At 40.7% G+C, this 6,449-nt stretch overlaps 1 long non-coding RNA gene across 1 annotated transcript; it reads left to right on the top strand.

Annotated features, from left to right (window-relative positions):
• The first annotated feature begins 504 nt into the window (after positions 1-504).
• LOC137143199 (uncharacterized) lies at positions 505-3,811 on the top strand. The gene is made up of 2 exons (XR_010917125.1): positions 505-786; positions 2,535-3,811. It is a non-coding gene; the product is annotated as an uncharacterized lncRNA (long non-coding RNA).
• Positions 3,812-6,449: the final 2,638 nt, after the last annotated feature.

Here is a 6,449-nt window from a genome sequence, read left to right as displayed (position 1 = left end):
GAGGAGTTTTCCAGAGGTTCAAAATAAGCAGGTTGTGAGACCTACCAACCCTACTGATTCAAGAAGTGCAGGGGCTGCTATGTCCACATGAAAAACTGCCTTCTCCACACTGCCCCACCACACCCTCTCTTTTCTCTGAGCTGTTCTGCTGTTGGAAGGGCCACCCTAAACGGGGGGTGGCTGCAACAGTCAAGGGAAGAGACCATGCTACCACTGCTCTGCATGCAGAACTCCCTTTAAAAGCAGCAAGAGATTTGTTTGCAGACTGAATATGTCTGTCTCTAAACCCACAGCCAAAGAAAGGCTTCTGTGATCTGTAAAAGGTTGAGAGATGGATACTGTGACAGAGCATACCAGCTCCACCCTGGCCCAGCAAGGATTAATGATGCACTGCAGTCTGAGAAGGCCAATCCCCTCTGCCTCTGCTGAGCATGCTCAGCCTGGAGACTAGATATAAAAGGAAGCCATCTGAGCTAGTTTACTCTAGGCTGGTTCCTGAAGAGGAAGCATGTTGATTGATAAGTCTCCCTAGGGACCTGTTGCAGATTCTGACCCTGGAGCTAAACTATGCTGAGCCCCAGGCAGATCCTAGGTCAGTAGATGAACCTGAAGAAGGGACTGAGCCACTCGGAGTGGCACTGGCTGGAGACCTTGGAGGCCACAGGACATCATGGATCATTGCCATGGAAGACCGACTAGGCTGTAGCCCACGGAACTTAAAGGGTACTATGGTGGGAGAATTGGGGAACGAATCTGTGTTTTGGGAGGATCCTTGCTGACTTTGAGGTGGGTACCCTTGCCACTGCTAGGGCCCTGGGCTGGGGCTTGGAGGAGCAGAGAAGACCCTTTGGGGGAGTGGGGCACCACCAATGTGCCAATAGGCCACATTACCCTGCAGAGGTGGGTGGCTTTATTGACTCTAGCCATTAGACCCTGCTCCCCTGATGGGAAGGGCTGCCTGAGTGACTCTGGCCACTAAGCAATGCTGCCGTATCAACTCTGGCCATTGGGCCATATTACCCCATTTAATAGTAAGGGCTACCAACAGAGGACCTTATGGGGGGGCTATGCTGCTTTTCCCCACCTTCCCAGTGTATTTGACCCATGCCTTCTGATGGGGTATACCACTTGTGATGTTCCCCCTGCCCCTGTGAATCTGACCTGACTTACTCTGCTTTGCTGTGTAAATAACCCACTCCTGGGTCAGCGCACACCCAGCCTTCTGTGAGTAATTGGTCCCTTGCCCAGTGACAAGCGTTTCTGGCCAGTCGCTCATGAGATTGACCCTCAGCAAACACCCCCAGCCCCAGATGCAACCCTGGGAACTGCCGTCTTGCAGGGTTCAGTGTGATACACTGCACCCTGGAAGCTTATTTACATTTGTCTGTCAATTTATCAAAGAAATTGATATGCACCAGCTTTGTCACCTCCAAGCGAGGTCTTTACACACTCAACCCACATGCACTGTTTTAGATAAAACAAACAAATTTAGTGACTAACCCTAACCCTAACCCTAAGTGACTATAAATCAGATTAATATAAATCAAGAGATTAATAATGAGTCAAGGAGTTAGTCACAATCCACTAAAAGGTAACTTGCATCCTAAACTCAGATTAATATTTCATTAGTTTTTCAGTCTGTGATGTTAGCTTCCACACAGCTGGCTCCAATGCCTCTAGCAAACCAGGCCCCCTTTGTGGGTAGTTGTCAGTCCTTGATGCTGCTTAGATGGATTCCAAAGGAGAGCCCTGAGACAAAGATGCCTCTTTCTTTTAACAAGTTTTCTCAATGCCTTCTGGGATCAGGTGATCGGCCATGTCAGGCAATGGGCATGATTTCTCTCACTTGAGTCATATGTGTGTCGCCTTATCAGGTGCTCACACCAGTCCATTGTTCCTGTATGCATGCCCCTGCAAGATACGACCCTCACTCAGCTTTGTGATTGCCTGGTCTAGTCAAATCATGTGAGACACTTATTTGGGAATATGACCTAGTAGAGCTTCATATCTGTACATATGTATGACCTTGCAAGAAACATGCTAACATAACAATGTTCAGTATGTCGTGAGCATTCTGAGAACACCTTATGTGGCATACTTTGCATTAGACAATACACAATTACACTATAAAGGTGAACATGAATGATACACAAATCCCACTATAAGGATGTACATGGGGTACAGCATGTCACACCAGCCCCACAACAGATACAAACAAAAAATATGTACTGTCCCACCTCCTACACTTTAAAATGTTACTTCTATTTCCCATATTTGCTGACTAAGCATCTCATAGTGATAATTTGCAGCCTGATTCTGCTCTCACTCGTAGTGGTCTGACTCCTGATTTACATTGATGTGGCCACAGAATCAGGGCCTTAAATCAACTGTGTTTAAAAACTTCTCCTATTACACAGCATTTTATTCCTTTATAATCACTGCTATGCTTATATGTGAAATCTTGTTTTAGAGGACTTTTCCTGGTGAATTAACACAGAAGGAAAACTTTTGCTTTCATTCATTCTTTTTTACAGGGAGAGTGAGCAACTGAATGAGATACAAAACAGAATTGGATTGGACCAGTGGTTTCGTTCCATGGATAATAGAGAAGTTTCAGAACCCCTCTTCTACCTTGCCATAAGGAAAGGGGAGGAGGTGGTCATGACCCCCAGATTGAGAACCCATAGATTAGATTAATCCTACAAAATCACAAATTTGAGTGTTGTTAGACAGGAATATCCTATCACAGACTTTGGCCAAGATTTTAAAAAACAAGTTCTCCAAAGTTAGACTTCAAAGCCCATTCTTGAGGCTTGTCTACATGGAGTTATTCTGGAAAGCTATTCCTGATGAACTCCATTTGTGGACACTTATGAAAAAGAGAACTTGATTCCAAAATCAGTTTAATCCATTTTGGAAGTGGATTAAGCTAAATCAGAATAAAGTATTCTTATCTTGGAATAAGAGCCCACACATGGAGTTCATCAGGAATAGTTAATCCCCTTTCAATTCAAACCCTATTTTCATGTGTACACAAGTGACTAGACACTAGAATATAATCCTGATTTTTAAAAAAAAAAAAAAAAAAAAATCTGATCAGCCTGCAGTTCTCATTGAAGTAGTCAGTGGCAGCTGTTGGGTGTTCAGCACTTTTGAAAATCTGACTTTTTAATTAGTTGCCTAAATCTGGATTTAGGAGCCTAATATTTCAGCAGCCATCTTTTAAAAATCTTGGGGTTTTTGTTTGGAAACATAACAAGCAAGTCAGAACTGCACTGGCAACTCTGAAATTTCCAATGAGTCTAAAGCTTTGAACACCAATTTTTGTCCATTTTGCTCCCACTCAAGAGCTTCATACACCTAGTACTAGAGTTGCAAGGCAAGCTTTCATATTTTGCTATCACTTAAAATTCTGCAAAATTTCAAAGTATTTAAATGTCAGCATGTTTTGTGGCACAATGTGGAATTAGTCCTGATAACAGCTTAGAAAGAATACACGAATGCCATCCTACATTCTTGCTTCACTTTTGTTTAATTTTATAGTGGAATTAAATGGAGGAAAGAAACAGACCTATATTATTGTGTAAGGTCTCTAACAGACTATAGTACAAAAATGTATAATCCATTTTCATGGAGTACTGTATATATTTTCTGTTGTGGACTTTGGAAAAACAATGCTAAGCACGCATTGGAACACAGGTACAAACATTTCCATATATAACTTCCACAAGGTGACACTTAAATATGCCTTTAACATGTGCCCAGTACAATGCAGCTATGGCAAATTTCAGAAGTGTCACATTGCTTGACAGCAGGTATGTTCCCATCAGTTAGGTGTCACTGATTGCACTTGACCTACCAGTCTAAGCATTCTCATCAGGGGTCATTCAGTTCTCTTAAAAATCCATGAAACTCAGACTCCGATAGACACTAACCAGCCTTGCAAAGCTTGCTAACAAGCAACAAATAATTCCCCAGAAGCCAATGGCAAGTTTGCTAAATGGCCGAATCAACATTTTGTTCTTTGCTTCTTTCCATCTGCATTAGCGCGTATGGGGAGTATACTTTGTACTAACTTCTTGACTGTTGCATCATGTTTATATTCATTTAAATATTCGTTATCCGTGAGGGACCCCAGAATGAGACAGTTTGACCATTTAATCACAGTGCAGCTTGTGACTTGGGAGGATTACAGATGGCTCCTCTTGGAGGCGCTTACTGTGCTTACCATTGCCTAATCTTTCTGCTCCAATATTGGGCAGCTGTGTAATAACATTGTCCTTGTGATTTCCAACCAAGAAACCCTGAGTACATGGTAGCATGTCTTAGTGGATGAGGCTTAAGAAACTGGCATTCTAGTCCTCGTTCTGTTGCTGAGTCACATGCAGCACAGCATGTCCCTCCCTGTGCCTCAGTTTCCCCACCTGTAAAATGGAACTAATGATGTTCATCTCTTCTTGTAAAGCACTTTGAGCTCTACTGATGAAAAGGGCTGTAAAAGAGCCAGGGGGTATTTTTAAAATACTAAGTTAATACATCTATTTTCCAGTCCAAGGGTTGAGCCCCTGAGCCACTAATTGGCTGCAGGGGATTTTGGAACACGCCCATAGTGATCTGCTGAGTGTGATATTACAATAGTAATAAAACAACTAAAGAACAGTTACTTTAATAAGCTTTAAGATTGTGGTTTGCACTAGATTAATGCTGAGGAGACAATTTATTTTAGTAGGAACTATTTAATCTTTCTATGCTTTCCCTAAATTCTTTATACCTGACACTAAAAGAGAGAGTTCCAGTTCCATCTACCAGTATTGTGGGGTCCCATTCTTCATTGGTCCTTGGGCACTATCATAATAAACACGATAATTTACCATAATTACGTGTTTTGGAGAATGGAAAGACTTGTCTACAGAGTGATTTAATGGGTCCTGAGACTTCACCCTTTCACTGAATGGATGTTGATGAGGTGACGCATGTTTCAAGAACTACTCACCAACACATTCATACACACATAATATATATATTCGCATCCTCTTAGTTCATCTTGAATTTAATTCAAGATGAGCTAGGATAATATGAATGTAACAATAAGCACTTATGATCTTTCATCACTGTAACCTTCATTCCACGATATCCTTTTCCATCACCCTTGTTTAAGGTCATCGCTTGTGTGTTAAGTATAATTTAAAATGGCAAGAGTCTTGGGAAAGGGATCTCTCATTTTTGTCTGATGAGCACCAGGTGGTCCCATAGTGTGGTGTTAAAAATAATCAAGATTCCAACCTATGCTGAAAAAGTGACAATTTACTTTGAACTGGTTATTGTAAAAAATGCATCTATTTTAATAAAAAGATATCATAAATATAATCAGCATTACATTTCCTAGGGCCTTTCCATAGTAGCAGTGAGCTCTCTTTGCTGCAGTTCTAGAGACCTTCTTCCAGACAGTGGAAGTATGGAGTTTAATAAATGTGAATATACCCAATATTCAACTGAATTTGGTCCTAAGACTTCATAAGCACACAAGAGATGTTTAGGAATTTATCTTTAACTCATATACCCAAAGTAACTGAAATATCTCAGTGATATTACAAGTGCCACCATAAATCTTGCTGCATATCAATAATTTTGGAAAAGAATGGCAATTGTGACATTACTTCTTAAAATATTTGAGTTAAAAATGAGATACATTTGATGCTTTCTGAACATCTCTATCTGGTTCTATCATTGTTCTTTCAATTCCATAATAGGAACATTTGATAGCCTTGATATTTACCAGCTTCATATACATCATGTCACTTGGCCTTCATCCTTAAACTAATGTGTATTGCAAAATATCCTTCACCTGGCAGCAGCTGACCACAGAAACAAATACTGTACCCAATTCCTCTCTGATGTAACTAAGTCATAGCTGATGAAGTTACACCAAGATCAATTTACTTTGTTCTCCTTGAATTACCAGTTGAATTTGAGGACTTTAATAAAGTCAGTCATAGGTTAGAGGTTTATTACAGGAGTGGGTGGGTGAGGTCCCATGTCCTGTATTGTGCAGGAGGTCAGACTAGATGATCATATTGGTCCCTTCTGACTGAGTCTGAGTCTATGACTAAAAATGAGATAAACTTTTCCCAACCCTCTTATTTGTTTCTCTTCAAGCTTGAACAGATCAGCTGTAACCACTGACCCTTCGCTTGTTAAAAGTGAATGGAGGTTGTGTTAACCATTAACTCCAATGAAATACCTCTGCAGAGCCTGTAAATATATATATTCATATTGACTGGCAGTTTGCTGTTTTGTGCTACTACTGTGCACTCACACAATTACCCTTAACTAACACTTTTCTTTGTGTCTGCACCAAGTTACAGAAATAGAAAAGGTTTCCTAATTAAATCCAGAAAGATTGAAATTATATAATCAATTATGCTTCATAATTTAAATGTGATGTTTAT

The sequence above is a fragment of the Emydura macquarii genome, unplaced genomic scaffold, assembly GCF_026122565.2.
Source record: "Emydura macquarii macquarii isolate MOO-44397 ecotype Brisbane River unplaced genomic scaffold, CSIRO-AGI_Emac_v2 contig_3305, whole genome shotgun sequence".
NCBI lineage: Eukaryota > Metazoa > Chordata > Testudines > Chelidae > Emydura > Emydura macquarii.
Note: the sequence above shows the minus strand (reverse complement) of the source record. Positions and strands in the feature narration are given on the sequence as shown.